The sequence below is a fragment of the Mercenaria mercenaria genome, chromosome 11, assembly GCF_021730395.1.
Source record: "Mercenaria mercenaria strain notata chromosome 11, MADL_Memer_1, whole genome shotgun sequence".
In the NCBI taxonomy this organism is placed as follows: Eukaryota; Metazoa; Mollusca; class Bivalvia; order Venerida; family Veneridae; genus Mercenaria; species Mercenaria mercenaria.
The window spans coordinates 26157010-26179529 of NC_069371.1; the positions used below are offsets into that span (position 1 = coordinate 26157010).

At 35.6% G+C, this 22520-nt stretch overlaps 1 long non-coding RNA gene across 1 annotated transcript; it reads left to right on the plus strand.

The window, feature by feature from the left end:
* Window positions 1-535: 535 nt before the first annotated feature.
* On the plus strand, window positions 536-3146 carry LOC128546860 (uncharacterized). The gene is made up of 4 exons (XR_008366190.1): window positions 536-691; window positions 911-1016; window positions 1305-1407; window positions 1732-3146. It is a non-coding gene; the product is annotated as an uncharacterized LOC128546860 (long non-coding RNA).
* The last annotated feature ends 19374 nt before the right edge of the window (window positions 3147-22520 follow it).

Here is a 22520-nt window from a genome sequence, read left to right on the forward strand (position 1 = left end):
CTGGAACATTTGGTTTAGCATATTTTTGAACATGAAAAATTGTCAAAATTTGTGTAAAATGCTCGCGAAAATAAGTGATTTTAAAACGTAAATATCTTATTCATTTTTCAATGTAAATTCATGATGTTGGTCTCATTCGACAGCTAAACCCTTTCTTGTTTTGATGCTAATTTGTCACAATTTACAAAATTGGGGATGGACCTGATTTTTTGCTCAGAAAATGACACACCACGGTAAACAACAATGGCCGCGCCGTTATAACAAAGGTGCAGGTTTAGGCGACAATTTTGCAAAAAGTAAATAAGATATGAAACTGAAAACTTAATACAATGAGGATAAAAGTATTGGCTTTTAAATGAGACCATTTTCATCTTTCTGCGATCAAAAATAAGTTCAAAACATTGATTTCAAATGACCCTGTCATTCACCATTTCTCGTCTTTTTTGCATTTTCCGAGAATAGGGTCACGTAAGGTCGCTACGTCATCACTCACGTCATTTAGGAGCTGGACATAACAACAACAATATGGCTTTCAACGGTCAAAAGTATTTCTGTGAAATAAAATAATTTTATTGTGTTTGTAGATGGAGGATCGGAAAAAATCTTTATGAGAAAATACATCTCAGAATGCCTGCCGTTGAAAATTACCAAGGATGGAGGCGAATGCATGTTACAGGAGCTGAAAAAAAAGGTAGGTGTATGTTTTCATCTGTCTCTGCTCAGTATGTTGATTGTCATTTGAACTTTTGAAGTGGCTAAGCTTTCTTAGATGCTCAGTTGTACATAATAAATATACTTATAGACCAGATTCTGTCTCATTTCATGTATATAAAAAAATTAATAAGCACTTCGACTGAATGAATCTTCAAAAAAGCAATGATAGAATGATGTTTTGCTTATTTTTTTTCAGAGAAACATGTCCAGGCCTGCTAAATATTTACAAGCATACTGAAGAGGTGTGAAGCATACTGAAGTGATGTGTGTTCCACAGCTGTAAATTATGGAAAGAAAAGCAGGTATTTATTTTACAAAATAATTTCTAGATCTATTGAATTTTAGCCAACATTTTAGCTCAGTGTAAGGCTGTAGGTACTTTGTAATAAATTTCAGCAAGTGTAAGGCAGAGAAAATCTAACAATGTTTGTAGATATATGAACTAGCTAAGCTTTCTGAAATGTTTAGGAAATATTTCTGGACATAATTTTATCTCATTCATTGTGACTGTATAAAAATGTATAAGCACTTTTGCAGAATGAATTATCAAGAGCACTGATTTTCTAATGCTTTGCTTACTGTTTATTTAGAGCACTACAATGATTTGCACATGCCAAGATGTCTCAAGTTTTACATTCAAACAGAAGTGATAGGTGACAGGCTTTTACTAGCAAACTTGTGGAGGAAAATCAGGTAGCTATTCATTATTGTTATAAATTCTATACTGGAGGCTGTCAGTATCAAGTGTCATTTTACATTTGATTTTGTGTGATGCAAAAAAAAAAAAAAAAAAAAATATGAACAGTGAGTTACAGTTGTTCTGTTTCATAAATTTTCATACAGCATTGACAGATTTTATTAGCATATTTCTTGAGAAAAAAAAGTCAAGTTTTCATCTCACAGTTACATTGCAGATGTCTTGACTTTCAACCAGCATTGCATATGTTTGCATTGATACTTTCATAAATACTTTAGAAAATTTGAAATGCCATTTAGTCTTATATTTTTCTATTACAGGTAGCTAGAGCAGAGACCAGATGCCAAAGACTGTGTTCACAGGGCAGTGTTTGATGCAAACAAAGATAGACTTTTTACAATTGAAATGATAGACTGATATTTGCATGTATTGTGTGTATGATTTGCCCGTACAAGTGGCTATGCCCGTAAAAGAGGCACACTATTGCTTATTGTGTCTGTTGTATTTCAATATTATAAAAAGTAATGGTAAAGGTCTCCGAGATGAAAGTTTAGTGTTGTTTGTCTGTATTATGAATCCAATAGCCTGTCCTGTCTGTCCGCAATAAATACTTTGCCAGCTTGTACGCTAAGTACGCTATCCCAATGAAATGTTAAGAGACACTGGCATTCTCCAGTGTGAGTTAACATGTTTACTCATGCTGGTAGTGCCTTTGTGTATTAAGTGTACTTGGTAGGCAAGTGTGGTCTATCACATCTCGGAGATACATATAATTAGATCAAGTAAGGGTCGTTGACAAAGATAAAATGAGACGTGTTATACTATTTAACTATACTTCTGAGATACTATGTAAGGTAGATGGTCCTTCAAAATTTCAACACTTTGAACAACAAAACTCTTGATTTCTGACTAATCATTTTTCTTGAACGTCTCATTTTATCTTTGCCACCGAGCCCTTTTATATATCCAACCACAGGCTACTACATCGAAATTGCAGTCAAATCTCTGGTACTCTTGATATGATGAAAATATGCAGCACTTACAAAGTATAGTCTCAATGCGATAACTTGAACATTATGTAAAACCATTGCAAAACTTATCAAACTATCAAGTAAGTAGTAATGCAAAATCATTACAAGACTAGTATCAAGCTATCGGAATGTCAAAACCTGACCATAAGGCTATATCAGAGATTTGAAATGCTTTTCGATGCAATAGTATGATGTTGGAATTTTATCCTACATCCAACCGTAATGCTACATGATGGTATAATTGTATCATAGTCCTTACCTGATGTTGAGCAGTTTTTCCTCCATTGTTTAGATTTCTGATCGGCACGGGCAAAGCGTTAATGCTGGTTGTAACGACCCGACTCCGTATTTGGCGAGGCAGCGAAGCCGGTATGGGGAATTACTTTGCCCGACGCTGCGAGGATTCATGGACAGGGATTAAATGCTCTTGCCCCGCCAAAGGGAAGCACGACGTTCCTCTAATGAGATGTGCGAATACACTCTTTGGTTGCCTAACTGTCCGGACGCCGCAGTTAGATGTACGGGGAAGGGCATCGAATGTCTATCCATGTTACCGATCCCTAACATTCTAGGTTTGATCTGGCAATGAAATCGTATTACACTATATAATGTTGGAATTTTGTCCTGATGCGTCACAGGATAGTAATTATTTTCTCACTATCCTGTTGCTAAATCAGTAGGAAAACAAACAACATGATAATGGAATTTTGTCCCGTTGCATTTTTCTCCTACAATCCGTGAAATTGCCATCATACAAAAGGTCACTATGCTTTTCTCCTAATACCCTTCAGCTAGATAAAAACAACATAATGCATAACATGATGTTGAACATTTTCTCCTACATTGTTTTCATCAAACGTACGTAGTCTTTAGCATCTGGTAGGAGAAACTTCTCCTGAATGTCTAAGTAATTATATCCTTGTATGCCCATTGCCTTTGCATTACAGGACAAATTTGACAAAACAGTCGAGCTGATACATGATAGCGTCAGATATGATTTTGTCCTCCTATTACAACATGATGATACATTTGGAATGTCAAATGTATTGCATTGAACCCAGCCTTTAGGATCTGATAGGAGAAACTTCTCCTGAATGTCAAAGCAATTGTATCCTTGTATGCCCATTGCCTTTGGTCAATACTGTATGCTTGAGACATTTCATACGTCGTCAAGTTTTTCACAATAGAGAACATGACCGCCCTTTTACCTTGTGGCAGCTAAAGGGCGACCTTAGTCAGATATGATTTTGTCCTCCTATTACAACGTGATGATACATTAGGAATGTCAAAGCATTGTATGCTTGTATGTACGGGACAAACTTTCCAAAACAGCCCATCTTGAGAGTTTTACATTATATGTAGGATTTCATGTTTGGTCAAACAGCATCAGTGACACTATACGAATCTGTCTAATGTGGGAGAGACAGATCTCCCAATATGGTCCATACACGTTGTTTTTAAGTATTTAAGGAAAATTTGGCATTGGCCATTTCAAGTACTGTGAACATACTTTGGGACCTAGGACTATGTCAATCTTTGCCAGATCAAACCATTTCATGTTGTCACACAACTAGCGAGAGCAATGCAAAAACACGTCTGCTCTCGACGGCTGTACAATTGGTCATGTGACCACTTAAAACTTGAGGAAAAAATGCTCGACGCTGATTGGCTAGTTACTTTTTGTGTAGACTCGTCCTGTGGGACAAAACTAATTTTAAAGCTATCAGCCAATCAAATCGTTCGTGACGTCACAGTTAGTTATTTTTCGGCAGGCGAGCCTTTAAAAGCGGCTGCACAAGCTCAGTTGTTCAGTTGGCCGGGCGGATTTCACCAAAATTTCAAGGTGTTTCCGCGTCAGTTTTTTTTAATTTTTTCTTGTGTAAAAATGTTCAAGTATGGATTTGAAAGTGTTATTCGTGGTATGTGCAGTACAAGACAGATGAAGAATGCCTGAGGTGAGTACTATGGCAAAGTCGCGTCGCTCTCGAAATGCATATGTTAGGATTTGGTTAGGTCATAAGACTGGCAACGCACATTGGCATAGCGATGCCAAGTCTTGGTTCGGCTAGAACTTGATCCGGGGTTTCGATCAATTGGGAATGTCCAGTGTTCGGCGTAACCACTACGGGTGAGGAGACTCGCTATACCGACAACGGAAAGACGTTTGAGCTCCTGTCCCCGCAATAGTGGCGAATATCTTTCCAGCCTAAGACAGCTGGAATTTTCTCTTGATTGAAATGACACTCGAGATGATATACTTACTCTCGAGGTCGTCTGAGTGTCTACTGTTTGAGTCTTGCATCATGTTGATGCTGCGTTCCGATATTGACGGTAGGCACGGTCACCTGTTGATCGTTCAGTGCTTTTGCAGATCGCCAGAAAATGCGATAGCCAATTAACGAACCACATTTTTTTCCTTCAGCTTTTTTGCATGTTAGGAGCAATGACAAGTTGGTTGAAACGAGAGCTACGGGACCTTTGCAACCTTAGTATAAGAATAGTGTTAAGATGTTTAGATATAATAGTTATGTCTTAGATGTCAGTTGTTAAGTCTTAAAGTTGTGCACAACTTATTGTAGATAATGAATGTGTTTCTCTCCACAGGGCTTTGTCACTTTTTATCATTGGTGGTGGAGTACGGCAAGGGGCGTTTTCATATCCTTACTTGTTTAGCTAATATAAGAAAACGACTCTTGGCTTCTCTTTCTTTCTCCATCTTTCTGTTTTCGCACACTCACATAGAATAAGGTGACTATTTGGCATTGAAACGATCAGCGTGGGTCAAGCGTTTATGATGGCTAAAGCCCGACTCTGTGCTCAGTAGGCAATGACGCTAGTACAGGGAATTACTTGGCCCATCATTGCTACGATTGTCTGCAAGATATAACATGCCAGTGCCACGTTCACTGGAAGGGCGACGCTTCTCTATTGAGACGCCCGCATACACCTTTGAATAGCCTTGCCGTCCGAGCGTTGCGGTAAGTGTTCGGGGACTGGCATGACAATGTCCTTTGGAGATACTGATCGTTCAAAATTCAAAATACTTCTTCTCTCTGTTTCTTCTGTCATTTGGCACTCTATCCCAAATTTCTGTAATGCAGCCATGGTCCAGTATAAACATCGGTGTATCGCAATGCAACTAAATTGATTATGCAACTACACTGAATTCTCCGATGGTGATACTTGGAAACATGACGGTGGCAAGCCCGATAAATGCAGAGCCACAGAAATGTGTTGAAACACGACTGTAAACTGTACTGCTTGTGTTTACTGACTTATAACAAATGTTTAACTGCTATGTTGTTTCGTATCTCGAGCCAGCATTTCTTTAGCACTGAATAATGAGATGTTAGTTCACAGTGTAGAGCCGAACGTGATATTTTCACATGAGTAGCACATCTTAGAGAATGTAAGCCTGACAATATTTATAAGATTTTGATTCTATAAAAGAAGTCAATGTTTTTGTAAGAAATAAGCACACCTGCTTCTCTTTTTGTTTGCTTTGATAATAATTGAATGAGTACCTACAGGTCTAATAATTTATGTAAGGTGTTTTCTAGTAAGAACACACAATTACAGCTGATTTTTCTTAACGTATATTATCGACAATCATTTAAGAATGAAATCATAAAGGGGTTCTTGGCTATACGATCATATACATGTAATGAAAAAACCTGTTTATATTTTGAGCTGAGTCAAACTCATTAGTCACTATGCTGAGTTCACAAATGTACCATGGTTGTTGTTTACGCTAGTTTAGAAGAAGGATACTGAAGTATTGAATTGCCTAATAGAACTATATTGTTCGGTCTTCGTTTGTATTATAATAAGTGTTGGGACTTGTGGCCGAACATAAGACCAATAACAAATTCAAGAAGAATATTGTGTTAACATTGCATTGTCATCATAATATGTCAACAGAAATAACATCAGTCTGTATAGTGAGTCTCATTCTCTCTAATGCAAACACTGAAAACTCATTTTCCATTTTCTCCTAGTCTATTCGGACAATGAATGACACGCATTTCCAGTGCTGGTGAAGGCGGTTTGCTTGACTTGTCGTTTGTATTCATATGAGACACTCTATGTGATTTGAACGAATGCTATCATTGAGACACTTCATGCCTATTTGTTCTTTTCACAATAATAGAAGATGATTTGCTTGCGTGACTGAGATATTTGAGACCCTACATGGATATAATGAGTCCGATCTGTTCAATGAGACACTTACATGTCTGTTCGTTCTTCTTTTCATAAGAGAAGATGATTTGCTTCTTACTTTCCTTTAGAGATAAATATAAGTCCATTGTGCTTAGCTGTATGATAACTGTGACAATACATCATCAATATCTTTGAGAAAATTAGACCGACTTATCACTTTACACAAATCGATCTCGAACAACTTCTCCTAGGCCATACCCAAGGACCAGGCACACAAAGAGCCGATATCAATTTAGAGTTCTTTTAATGTCATTGTTACAGACCAAAAAAACATGAAGAAATATGATTTTAAGCTGCTCATTAACGTTCCACAAATCCGCAACTTCCGGTAAAAAACAGGAGACGGTCTTTAGACTGGTTCACCCGCGGTACATACTACACCGCTGTTGTCGTTTACATCAGATTTCAAAGGTCAACAGGGTGTTTTTCCTGTCGAGTAGGACAATATGCCATGCACAACTTTCAGACCCCTAGCTCAAAGGTCAAGGTCACACTTGACAGTCAAATGTTAACATGGCATGAACAGGATTTGTTTCGTGTCCGGTCCAGAACTCTGTCATCCATCAAGGGATTACAATATTACTTTGCATAAATGTTCCCAATATTGAGACGACGTGTCAGGTGCAACACTCAGAACCCTAGCTTGTCACACTTGGAGATCAAAGGTCAATAGTTTTTTTTCCCTGTCCGGTCTATAACTATGTCATGTAAAACAGGATTTAAATATTCTCCTGGATGAGACAACATATGTGCAAAACCCGGCCCCGGGAAAAACCAAGACAACTTCTGTTGTACAACATAATGTTATATCCAATTTTAGGTGTATTTTGACCTATCTCTACCTGATAGAGTTTTGTGTGGACATATATAATATTTATATAATTATATAATATTTTTAGGATTAACTTCCCTTTGTTGTTACTAATATGCTTGATAAAAAAGTTCTTCAACAAAACATGTTCTATGCTGTAACTTATTACTTAACGTACAAGTATAATTCATATATCAAATAAAAGTACAAGTCAATCTTAAAATACTGCAAACAGAATGAAAATTAAATTAACGGTTTCGGCAAATTTCATGTTCAAAGTCACATAGGGTACCTGATCAAAAGTTGCAAAATTGCTGAGTGAATTTCAATAGTGCGTGTATCCACCATTTTGCGCATTGCATTCAAGCAGACGACTCCTCATTGAAAACACAAGCCGGCTGATTTTCCGTTGTGGAATGAAAGCCACTCCTGTTGCAGAGAATGTTGGGCAGGTCGGCAAGTCTTGTCTGTCTTGTAATTCTTTTATTTACAGCACGCCCAAGAATGTCCCATAAGTGTTCAATGCATGCCAAATCTGGTGATATTGGTGGCCACTGCATGCGCTGAATTCCATGTTGGTTCAGAAAATTAGCAACGATTCTGGCACGATGTGGTCTGGCATTGTCGTCCTGAAAAAAATGCAATATCACCAGAAAATCCGCCGGCTTGTGTTTTCAATGAGGAGTCGTCTGCTTGAATGCAATACCGAAACCGGTAATTCAATTTTCATTCTATTTTCAGTATTTTGTTAAGATTGTACTTTTATTTGATATATGAATTATATTTGTATGTTAAGTAATAAGTTACAGCATAAAACATGTTTTGTTGCAGAACTTTTTTTGTCTAGTATATAAATGACTTATAATAACTTTATTTTATATTTGGCCAAAAACAAATCCAAATGAAAATACAGGTGCTGGTGTAAACTAATTTGCCATGACGGGCGTATATTGTGACATTCTGGCACTCTTGATTATATTCATTGATATGAAACAATCAACAACTGTAGGTTTTTTTATATGCAAATTTTAATCCAAGTGTTTTCTTATAACATTTTGTATATATAATAAATATTGTTTATACATCATTGACAGACTTCAATATGTTGCACTGCAGTAAAGAAAATTAGGGAGAAATAAAAATCCAGTCCGTATGTCCTGCTTTCCAATAGCGGATTGTATTGCATGGCAATATTTCATTCACTTGCTTGTTAATTAATGGCTAATCTAGGCGGTAGATGTTAGCCCCCTTTTTGAGCGCAAGAAGAAATGCGTCTTTTTCGGGCCTAAACGGACCTATGTGCACCGCCGTATGAACACATCTGCGGATGTCTATAAGTTGTCTGTACTTGTAGAGTTCTGTTCAACCTGGAGCTAAAGAGCATGGGTGGTAACATCATTTTCCACTACCGTCCATGAACAGGCTTAATCAACCCGAGCCTGCAAAAGTTTCGTTTTTGTCGTGTTGAGCGACTTGTGGAGTTTCCACTTTTTCTATTCGGTTTAATTGTTTTGAATAAACTTGACATTAATTTTGGAGCCCTTTGACATCACTTAGGGGAAATGTTCTTGAAAACCGTAGTCAGTCGGAGCCTTTTTCAAAATGTCCCCGCGATGTGAGCATTGCCTATATATCACAAGACTAAAATGTCCCTGCCCTCAATTTCGTTTTTAGATGCTTTAACATTAAGCATTATTAACCCGAAAGGGTGGAAATATAACTTCTTTAGCTTTTAAAAAGTATTTAGATTATTCTGAAAGGTTTAATCACATTTTAAAAAAGGAAATTTACATTATAGAAAACAAAACTGAACACGCTTTTCTATTTCGACTTTAATTGCCGTTTGATTATCATAGAAATTTCCGATATAAAAGGGAGCAACAAATATCGAAGAACCTGTTACATGTACCAGCATATTGATGTGTAATTTGAATTTTAACACTTTATAGACTGATGAACAAATCATTTTTGTTTTCTGTGACTAACAGTGTTGAAACTTTGAAATATATTATTTTTGATATGAAAATGGCATCGTTAAAGATAACTGCTGTGAACAATTTATAAATATTTATATACAGCTTAATAATTTATAGAATTATTCAGATTAAAAGCCAGTATAAGGTAACTGTCTTCCTCGATTTGCGTAACCAGTATCATTCTCAAAGTATTATCTTACAAAATTGTTGACGTTTACTGTCTCTCATGTGGAGTATTTTATATGCGAGTATAGGAACTGGGATAAAAGAAACTTAAATTAAATCAAATAAAAACGCCATTCAGCCGTCTGCAGTGCTTAACAAATTAGTTTTCAGTGGTCTCAAAAGTAAAATCTCGAAGGAGAGATAGTTCTTGGGGGAAAGAGAAATTGAATTTAAAGCGATTGTTACACGAATGAATAGTTATTATGGACATAACCGCTGCACGTTATTTAGTTTTCTTTGTTTCTATCGGGTCAGTGGCCGGGTGGTTAAAGTCTGTGACTTTAAATAGCTTGCCCCTCACCAATGTTGGTTCAAGCCTCGCTCGGAGTGTTGAATTTTTCATGTGAGGAAGCCATCCAGCTGGCTTACGGAAGGTCGGTGGTTATACCCGGGTGCCCGCTCGTGATGAAATAATGCACGGAATGACACCTGGAAGCTGGAATATCGCCAAATGACCTATAATTTTGTTGATGCGACGTTAAACCCAACAAATCAATCAATCAGTCTATGTTTCTGACACGGACTATGTTTTGGTTATGATTTCGATAATGGCGGAAGATCCCAGATGCGCTTTAGGGCATTATTTTAACGGTGGGTTTTTGGGTATAATACCTGAATTGCTCTTCTGCATATTTCTACATCCAAGGCAAGTATGTGATTTGAAGTCAGCAGCACCAACCACTCGGTACTTTACAGTTTAATTCTTGTTCCTACTGTTTAAAAAGAATAATTTTAATGTACCATGACCATTTATTGTGCACAATTTGAAATATGGTAGTTAATGTATTAACGGGATTTGCTTTGATTTGGATAGTTAAGTCCAAACTTGGGCCATGGAAAACTCAATGTGTCCACTTTTGCCAATTACGGAAACATCATTGTGACCCTGAGCTTTTTCTAAATGGTACAAAAATACCCGTTGTTGATGAAGCAAACTTTCTTGGTGTTATCTTTGACAAAAAGCTTTCGTTTGTACCGCATATAAAATACTTGAAAGCCAAATGTCTGAAGTCATTAAATCTTTTAAAGGTAATTTCAAATAATGATTGGGGAGCCGATCACACGGTTTTATTAAGACTTTATAGGGCTTTAATTAGATCTAAGCTAGATTACGGCTGTATTGTTTATGGTTCCGCAAAAAAATCTTATTTACAAATGTTAGATACCATACATAATCAAGGTCTTCGTATTGCTCTTGGTGCATTCCGAACATCGCCAGTTGAAAGTTTATATGCTGAAGCAAACGAACCATTTCTTTACACACGCCGAGAAAAACTTTCACTGCAATATGCTTTAAGAGTGGCTGCCAGCAAATCCGATCCAGCTCATGAAATTATTTTTAAACCAAAGTACTCCGATTCATACGAGGAAAAACCAAAACAAATCAAACCGTTTGGATTTCGCATACAATCTTCTATGAATGAAACTGACTTCAAATTCGATGGTATTAAAGAAAATTAAATTCCAGATACACCACCATGGACCCTTCATCCCCTACAGTTCTTTTTGATTTGAAAACTGCCTTTAGAAAGTCTGAAACAAACCCTGAAATATTCAAGTCCAAATATCATGAAATCAAATCAACTTACAATGACTATTTTGCAATTTACACAGACGGTTCAAAAGATGAATCAAAGGTTGGCTGTGCTGCTGTCAGCCTCCTTCAACAATCAAAATTACGTTTGCCAAATACTGCAACAATATTTTCAGCAGAGGCCAAACTATTGATTTAGCTCTAAATTTTATATCAAAAAATAGTGCAGAAAAATTTATTATCTTTTCCGACTCGCTTTCCTTTTTACAGTCAATTCATAACCGAAATATGGAAAATCCATTCATTCAAAATATTCTTCTCAGGCTTCATGAACTATCTTTAAAAAAGTTTATCATATTTTGTTGGATTCCTCGTCATGTTGGTATTCATGGAAACGAGGATGCTGATACTGCAGCAAAGAAATCCCTTTTATCATTACAATCTAATTTGAAATTACCACATACCGATTTTAGGCCCAATATAAACAAATACATTTTATCTAAATGGCAGTCATCATGGAACCGTGCTTCGTTCAATAAACTTCATGATGTCAAACCTATTCTAGGGGAATGGCACCAAGGGAACAGATCTGTTCGCAGGGAGGAAGCTGTTCTTTCTCGCTGTCGAATAGGTCATACCCGTTTGACTCACTCTTACCTTTTGAGTAAAGAAGATCAACCCGAATGTGTACCATGTCAAACACCGCTAACTATTAAACATATTTTAGTCGACTGTGTGGACTTTGCTGCACAACGCAGTACATATTATGACGTTCAATCTTTGAGAGAATTATTTGACAACGTTTCAGTCGGAAATATTTTATCGTTTTTAAAGCAGATAGGAATATATCAAAAGATCTAACACTTCTGATTTTTATTTACATCTTGCAATATTATTATATTTGCAGCTGATATTTTAACACACACGTACATACATTTTTACATTACTGTTTGTAGATATGCTTTACATTTTTACATGGATGCTTTTAGATATGTTTTACATTATTCATAGTGTTCTTTACATTTTTACATGGATGTTTTTAGGTATGCTTTACATTTTTACATCAGTGTTTAGGCTTTACAATTGGCGATTGCAATATGACTTCTTTTCGGCGATATATGACCATTTTGTGTCGATTCGCTGTAAAACCCAACTCATTCACTCACTCAAGCACTTCCTTGTGTTGAGAGATATACTTACAGCGAAAGTGGTTCGTGTGTACAATATGTTTATATGTTTTAGGTTAAATTGGAACGTAAACATCTGAATTAGACAACACATGATATAACACCATCCACATTAATTTTCTGTACTCTGTTAAATTATACAAGTCTTTCACTTAAGTACACATGCCGGCAAAATACAGAAAATGTATTTCAGATTGATTGCTGCGTTGATGAAGTGTGTATCAAAAGCCAGTTGTAATGTAACCCAAAATCAATATACGTTGTTTTCCTGTTACCAGTGTTTAGGCAGCCAAATTCTAAATAGCAAGTTCATACAAACATATGGCAATTAAAAAGTAATTGCATAAATGAACACTTTGTAGTATTATTACTACATTTGTAATTAACTGTGAAAACACAAATATGAAATATATTCACCACTGAAATCGAAACTAAAATTTGTTAGAAATGTTTTTTTATGGTAACATGACAAATTGTTACTTTATCTATTATAGAATGACAATTACTGACATTTGATATGTAATTACAGTATAACTTGTGCTAAAGACCACCAGTCTGGCTCATATGATATTTTATTATTGTTGACTTCGCAGTTCGAGGCGGACAGTGTCCTCATATCACACAGATAGCTGCTGCAGAACTGAACAGTGGACGTTCCTTATACACATGTTTTACCTAAAACACCAATCACCTAAATAGCCCAACAAGTAACTGGAATTGTAATGTCAGGTAGTATCTGTATGTCAATGGAACACCAGTGGAAGCGGAATTTATAACTTCGTCACTTGAAAAGTTTTGTAAATCGCTGGAACAATTTGACAATGTCATTCTGGCGGCCCACAACGGCAGAAGATTTGACTTTCCAGTTCTGACGAAAGCAGTGGTTTCTTGTAAAATTCCTGAGAGTTATTTGAAATGTGCGTCTGGATTTGTTGATTCTCTAACAGTTTTACGCAAACCTTTTTTTGACAGGTTCTCGTACAAACAAGAAGATCTTGTACGGGAAATTTTGAGTTAAAGTTGTGGAGCAAATAGTGCCACGGAGGATGTTAAAGCATAAGGAAATCCTTTAAACCATGCGTCAATAACACCTAGAAATGCTGCATTTAGTTATTCTCCAAAATCTTTACATTATTCGCAGCTCTTCATTTTGGAAAGAGCAAAACGTATGCCATCTCTACATGTACTTGTTGCCAACGGTGTTTACAAAACTGCAACTGCAAAGAATATTGCTGGTTCAGGCCTCAGTCTAAATAATTTGAAAATAGTTTTCAAGCGCGAGGGAGAAGATAGGCTGAGGAACACGTCTGTTGTTAAAAATGGTGAAGGACAACCATGTGTTACAAACACAAAGAGGACATTAGAGACAGTTATTCCTAACCTTGTGGAGTACTTAAAAATGATTTTATCATATGATCTTTGTTATGATTAAAACATAACCACAAAGAGCTGCTTTACATTTATCAATATGTTTTCGTTGTTCACAGTCCTTGGCTTCCTCTCGATTCTGTTTCACAGCTTGACAATATATTCATGTCTCCTTTACTGGCATGTGATTGTTATATAGTTAAAGTTCTATTTAGTCATAGTTAGTATTTTTATGCTTCTTGTTTAAATTTTAAGAGTAAGAAATCTTCAAAAATGATGTAGCGTCTTAATCTGTATGACAAGTTTTATGCTTTGATTTGGCTATCTCTTTTAACATATTATTATATATATGATATATATGAACATTTTACTTTATTAAAAGGATTATTATTACAGTATTTAATTCAATGTACAAGTGTTACATGCATTTTTCATTAATAGAAATGAAAAAAAAATGGAAGTTCTACCTTGTTTTAAAATCCTGTGAATTTAGGTTTTACAGTAAGCTTTTGTTTGCATTTGACCCTTACTCTAAAACAAGATAATTTTTAGAAAATCAAATGGTAAAAAATGGATAATTCTTTATGTATTTGTTCCATATAATGTTACAAATAATTTGTATTTAGTCACTACACATGTAACATTTATAACTCAAAAAATGTTGAGAGCAGATTTTTTTCCGGAAAATTGCCAACTTTACGACTGGTGGTGTAAGAGATAAAGTATTTCAAATAAATTCTTGTACAAATGTATGTCATAAATCTTTATATATATTTAATCAACATTGTTTTAGAAGTAAACTAACACTGAATCTATTGTATTTTGATGAATTTGAAAAGAAAATATATGGAATTTCACATTGTCAGTTTATTTCACTTTTTCAGTGAAATCGGCATACAAGGAGTTGCACTCTTTAAAATGTTATAACTATTTTTGGAATGGTTAAAATCATTTAAAATTTTAGAAATAATTCACCAAAGTAATACAGATAACAAAGATAAAAAGCTTGGTCAGATTTGCAATGTGACCAGTTAGGGCCCTAAATCCTTCACTATCACAACAGCAGTCTTTAAGTGCGTGGCGGCCGTCACAATTCTCCCCATACTTGGATTCAGTGTTGTTATATTGTCTGGTCCTTTGGGATCATGGAGTCCATCCATTATCTTTGTAATAGAATTCTGCTTAAGCTGCTAGGGGCGTGAGAGGGGTTATACTAGAGCATTTTTGTGTTTTACATTACATGCCTTCTTAAGGTTGTTTCCCTTGTTGCTCTGTCTTCTGCAAAGGCATTGAGTACATGCGTTTTAGGTTCTTAAGGATTGTATATATATATATATATATATATATATATATATATATATATATATATACAAGAGCATTTTTGTGCTTTACATTACATGCCTTCTGTTGCCTTTGCGTATGTAAGGCTTTCACCTGGCGGGGATAACCTTTATTTACACTGTCCTGTGACTTTGGAACATGGGGGACGGGGGTGTGGGATAAGAGTGAGGTTAGGTGCACCATAAACCGGTTTAAGCTCCCCAGTTGTGGTTTTACCACTGACCGCTCCAAGGCGGTGCCCCACTGTGTTCCTTTGTTTTTTGTTTTGTCCTTGTTTTTTTTTTGCTTTGTGTGTGTGGTGTGCGTGTGTTGATCGTGTGCGCGTTTGGGGAGGCTGCGTTTTTAGAAAGCGGCTTTCCCTGTTGGATATTCTTCCTAGTTCTTTTTTTTTCTGTCGCCTTTGCGTATGTTAGGGTTTTACCTGACAGGGGTAACTTTTGTTTACACTGTCCTGTGATTTTTGAACATGGGGGACGGGAGTGGGGGATAAGAGTGAGGTTAGGTGAACCATAAACCGGTTTAAGCTCCCCATTGGTGGTTTTGCCACTGACCGCTCCAAGGCGGTGCCCCACTGTGTCCCTTTATTTGTTTGTTTTGTCGTGTGTTTGCTTTGTGTATGGTGTGTGTATATGTTGATCGTGTGCGCGTTTGGGGAGGCTGCGGTTTTAGAACGTGGCTTTCCCTGTTTGATGCTCTTCCTTGTTTTTTTTTTCACTTTCCATTATCTTTCATGAACAGATTGAATCTAACCGAGTCTGCTATTATTTTGCTTGGTTGCATTTTGTGCTTCCATCTTATCACAGATTTTATTATATTTAAAAAGTTCAAAGTCCGGACCTTTTAACCTAATGGGTAAAACGTCTTTTAAGCCTTCTCTTTCAGAGCTAATTGATGGTGTATACCAATTTGATTGAGGACATCCTGCATTGGTATGTACTTCTAGTTGTACGAATAGGGTCTTTGATGCACTAGTGACACGACGGTAAGGTCCCTTAAAGTTACTCAGATTTTGTTGAAGACGCCATCTACAAAATTGCAGGACGTTATATTATTAACCGTTTTATATGACTAATGTAAAAACAGGTTTCCGCATAATTTTCACAACTTTGTTGTTTTTAGTCGTACTTCACATAATTTTGAAGCTTATTGACATGTGTTCTTAATCCTCATTTTGCTCTCTCTCTAAATAGCTAGAGATAAATTCTGTAAAAAAATCTTTAAAATAACCATCGCTTCAAAAACTACATAAAAATTCAGAGAATTATTTGCAATACTGGGAAATCGGTCGTAAAGGCAGTTTGAAGCTTAATTAGTCACACCACAGCCCTTGGTCTTAGAATAAAGCAGATTCTGATTCTAAATCATTTGAATATTTGTTATCCTTTAACATCTGGGGTAAAGAAAAACCCAGTTACCGTTTATTATTGTGAGAGCCGGATAAATATGCAAAATAAAGTATCACCTCTTAATGCATATGCCATGAAAGGTGCGTAAGAACAGATGAGTAAGATTACGTCATGTGAGTTATTTGTTTTCTTCAATATGTGTAACAATTAGACGTTTGATATTATGCAATAAAATCGTCGAATGCAAGCTGATTTAGAACTACAGAAATTCTGTCTTGATAACACTATTTGACAGGAAGCTGGAACGACAATAAGGTCAAACTGAGTTTCTTTCATGACGGGTCTGTGCTTTAAAGGGCACGACTATGCAAACTCCAAGACAAAATTACACTCCCTTCGTCTTTTTTTTGTAGACATCACAGGGTCTTTCACTTTATTAGTCATCGCACCGTCAAATAAGAAAGTGCAGTGACTATTTGAGATCACCAAATATATTTGATTAAAATAAGCATTATGTTTAATTTTCCCAGATTAATACACAACATCCGCATTGCATGCTTCGTGTGTAAGAGCAAGTTTTCGTCCAATTGTATGATGTTTTAGCCTTTTCTCTTTTATGGTTTGTCAGAATTCCACCAAATGGTACAGACAGGATCAGTGCCAAGTATTATTCTGCATATTATCCGTAAGTCCTGATAATTTTCAGAGGAGTCTTGGCCCTCTATTTGTCAAATTGTATGATATTTTAGCAACTTCTTTAAAACCATTGGGCAGATATTGTTCTAACCTTAAGGAGTTACCAGTGCCAAACATAGGTATACATATCATCGGCATCTGCCGGTTCACTGATTTTCAGCTGAATTATTGCCCTTAACTTGTCATATTTTACCGTGTTTACTTTACTTCTGTGTACAATCAGGACGAATTTCGAATGTCGGCCTGAACTTTAGAGAAATCAAAGCTATTCAAAGGTAACAAAATTATTTCACAGCTTTGGTCCACTCTACCAAATTCCTTCAGCTCACTCCGCTTTGTAAGAGATACGGCTTCTAGGAGTCTCGGTCATTTTCCGCGATATGTAAAACAATCATAACTGTTCCTTAGATACTCATTTTCCAGGATTGTTTAAATGTTGTCGATTTATTAACGGTACGACCATCTGACCTTCAATTATAAAATCTTCAAAAAAAAGCTTTCAAAGAAATGTCTTTTGGTGACTTTCTAAGAAAAACGTTCAACCAATCTTGATTCGTAAAAACCATGGCAGTTACTTTTTTATATCTTTTGGCTACAGCATTCGCGAAATTCCCTTTTTTGATTCAGAATATTAAGGTCAGGTTTCAAATTAATTTTGCAAGACGTTTCTTGGATGAAACCCTAAAATATTTACCAGCTTGCGTAGAAAACACATGAACAATCTACAATTATCATGGTTGTCTTGTTTATCTGTTAGACCAGTAAGTTTACGCCTGATTGTTTACCATTTTGAAATATATTTTTGTATAACGACCTTCATGACAAAGATTGTATGTTTTATCGACAGTTTCAAAATCGATTGCAGCTTATAATAACGTTCAATTATTGTAAATGCTAACTGACAAAGAACTGATAATTATTGCTAAGCTTTTTTGTAACAGGTTATTTGACACTTGGACATTTGTGCCTATTCAATATAAATTTTCCCAACAATAACATTATCATTATTACTAATCATGAGTACATTATATATATTTATCAGATATCAGATGTTTTATAGTTAATATACGGTTTATCAGATTTGGTATACTCTATCTCGTTGTAAACTAAAGATTATGTATCCTCCATCACGACGTACACAAAGGAGAAACTAAGATAAGACTATTTATGGAAACTCAGTCAATATGACAGTATATTGGCAAGAAGAAATTACAAACAGAAATTTTGATGAAAACAAGGAATCAAACCGAGTGGTTATTAAAAAATCAGTCAAACGAGTCAATGTCTGCATATAAATCGACAGATTTCCTGACATTCAATCTACTTGGACACAAATCATTGCAAGAAATCGAATGAGGCTACATGAAAGAAATCCATACCTAAGACTGCATCTTACTTATAAGCAATATTTCAGCGGCACAAAAGATGAATTTAACAACCACTACATTTCTGTTTTCGTGAATTAGGCAGAATTACTTCCATCCGTTAAAAATAAGCTATGAATATGTTATATTTTGTTACTGCGTACTTGATATAAAGTTACTAATAATTAAAACCTTCTCATAAACATATTCATGCGATAATAACATGTAATTTCTGCCGATATGCACTTTGATCTACAATTATTTTTAAGTCTTTTTGGAAGAGAAATTAAACAATATTTTTGAATGATCACCAAGTATTAATTTAACTATCATTGTCAATAATTGCAACATAAATTGCATACATTAAAAAACCCTAAGTATTTTTAACTATACTGATGAAATAAGCTTACGCGTCATTTGTTTTCTTGCAAATGCCGTAAATATTATTACATGCACTTTTTGAAAATAAAATATACATGTAAATGGGATATTTCATGAGAAAACCTGTATTTGCGACATTATATTCATGTAGTTATAACATAAAAAGAAGTTTGAATTACTGGGACACCATTGTTTTTAAAGTGTTGATGTAAGTCACATTCTACCTCATGTTTTTATTTCGATGTAAATGAAATGTGGAACCAAAATTTATAGTCCTGTTTGGTGCCATATAACCTATACTGTGTTGGTGCGCTGTAAAACCAAAATAAATAAATAAAGTAAGTCACATTCTACGATATTTCACAAATTATTGTCCTGTGTGTTGACGTGGTTACCCAAATTCCAAATCGCTTATGCAACACGATAACTCGGAGGTTTAAAGACATAAAGACCATTGAAAAATTACACGCTTAAGCTATTTCTCAGTAACACCAAATTAAATGGTCTCTAAATATTCAAATGTATAATGTAAGTTAGTGATATATATTATGTGCCGCATTTATAATTGACATTAAATATACGTGTCAAGTACGACGACGTCATATTCTTTTACGACAGTCTTGACGTCACGTCTCTAAATGCGTTCGCTGACTTACTTAAAAGCACCGTTACAGTAACTCTAAAACAGTGATTTTCCTAAACTATTCAGATTAAAGCGGTAAAAGAATGTTCTTCATAACAATTGTGTTATTTTTATTTTGCCGCTGATACAGGTTTTCTCATGGAATAGCTTGTTAATACCATAATATAATTTTCAAAAATATCGAATAACACAAATATAGGCCTATAGTTTTATTTTTAATTAACTACAACACACCCCACTTTTTAAAGTCACAGAAATACACATAAAACGGGTAAATGCCATTTAAAGAAAATACAGAGGATAAGATTATGTGTTTTACTGGGTCACGATTTCGATAGGGTACGACATATAAGTTCTTTTTTATTATTTATTGTTTAACATTTTCTCCTTTATAATGTCAGTCGCTACTATTTCAGCGTAATTTTATGATGTGACTTTTCAACAGTCAGCAAGTTTTAAATTTCAAGATATTCGCAAGCTTACACATTGCATGTAACCTGTTTTGTCCAGTATAATGGGATGGAGGACTTTGACGTTTAAAAATGTTATTATAGCAATAGTAGGAGAAATGTTCACATAAAAAATATACAATGCAATTTCGAATAAAGGGCTGTGTACAAGTTTAGTTACTTTTAGTGAAGCCGTCAATATTTTTACATTATTCCTAGCCAAAAGCAAATTATACTTGATAGAAGTTTGCACATCTAATTAACAAAGCGCAGGTGTCTGAACTTGACAAAGCAAAAGTCATTGGCATAATATTATGACTCCTATTTTTGCAAGTTTTAAAACACAGTAAATGTGAATGTAAAACGTAGAAAAGAAGTTCGGTCTAGATAAGCCGACTTTCTTGTCATTTTACTGACACATAAAACGACACTGTCAGGAAGAGGTCCTTACTATTCACGGCAAGACTACCTATGATGCTATGGATTTTAATACTTGGCAAGTTCAGATGAATGTTTGTAATATGGTGGCGTCTGTCTTTTCCATGCAAGTTTTGAGAAAATTGTATTTTAACTAAATCAAATGGACTGCGGAGTGGATGTAGGTTTGAATGCTGAGGAGAGTGCAGGGGCCGTCTTCATAAAGCATCTTAAGTATAAGTTTCGACTTAAGTTAATATTTTACTTAAGTTTGTGGTGATTTCAGCTTAAGTCTAAGTAAAAAACTTAAGTCCTATTCATAAAACAGTTTAAACTTAAAATACGTAAGAAATTACTAAAGTCAGAAAACAAAATGGCATCGTGAGTACGATTAAAGTGTTGTTTTCCAGATAAAAGCACTTTAAACGTAGCTGTGCATGTTGTATCTGTCTGAAACTAATGTTGTCTTTTTCAATGTTTTCGTCCACAATAAAGGCCAAGAATTAATTATTAAGTTGTTTTATGAATAACAAATATACATAAGTAAAATAAATATCTTAACTAAGTAATACTTAAGTAAATAATCAATTTCTTATACTTAAGATGCTTTATGAATACGGCCCCAGTAGACCACTTGTAGACGAAACAACGCACATTTGTTATAATATATAAAAAGTCATTTATTTCACACTAAAGTAGACAAGTTGTATTGTAAGAACAAAGATTTAAGATCTGGCATAAACTACTGGTGTTAATTGTTTATTTTCAAAAGTTAATTTTTTCTAAATTATTTTTTAGACTAAATTCTGTTTTCTGCAATAAGAGAGTGCAATTAACTTAATTTCTGTTGAAAATGGAGCCACCTGTTTGCCGTGGGTGGCGGCCTGTAAGCCGGAGAGGAGGGTCCTGGATGTTGAGGTGCCCCATAGCATCCCTGGGAGATGATGCGTACTTGTTTGCATGTGCGCATCTTCTTCCCGGGATGTGGGTGCCAATACACATCTTTGGCCTCTTATTCGGTCTAGACGTTTTTGCGGTCGTATTGGCCCGATACGGTCAATCGGCTAGTCATGCCAAGCCCTAGGAAATCTCACATTTACGTTTACATTTTCTATTGTTTGTTTCAAACTGCATCTTCATATGATCATTTTTATATTTTCACAAACATAATTTTAGAACAAAATACGTTACACAAAACCTGTAAAACTTCATATTACGTTCACACAAATTCATTTAACAATATATTTTCATATGTACTTCAATCTATATTTCCTAGAAGGCGCTGGCTTAGGGCCAATCGGGTGCGTAGAGTAACAATCCCTTGAATCCCCTGATTGCTTTTCTGCAATACAGCTGGTGATATGAACAAGATTGTAAAATACCTGACCGAGTATATCACTACAGTATCTCTAACATGTATGAGCTGGATATCCGCTCTGTTTTCATGTTCCCTTGTTGGACTCCGCGGCGGGTGGGGCTGCGAGTGATGAATCCATTTCATTTAAATATGGAAAACATAAATAAAAACAAACGATCGCATAGTGAAACTGACTCTGATAGCACGGAAGGTGAAAATCCTTACCGGTCACCAACATCTAACACAGCCTTTCCAAGATTTTACTTATTCAATCTGCTGATGAAAATTTCAAAATGACAAGCATCTCCCCATTTGTGATAGAAAAGACACTAGAGAGTATAGCTGGAGTGCCGAAATCGGTAAAGAAGTTACGCACAGGGGATCTGCTTGTTGAGGTAGAAAAAATCAGCACAATGCTCGAAATCTTTTAGGTTTAACTTTCATTCTTCAACCGTCCGTGTAAGTGCATTGCGCACCGCACTCTGAATTCCTCAAGGGGGGTCATTCGTTGTCCCGACCTTGCTGGGGTGTCGGAGGACGGAAATTGTGCAAGGGCTTGCTGACCAACATGTTACAGCTGCCAGGACGCGTCAAAATTAAAAGAGATGGAAAGGAAAATCATAACCAACACTATCATACTTACATTTGGCGTCCCTTTCCCTTTCCCTAGTTCTGTAAAAGTAGGTTATCTACACACAAAGGTCACCCAATACATACCAAATCCCCTTCAGTGCTACAACTGTTTCAAATTTGGACACAACG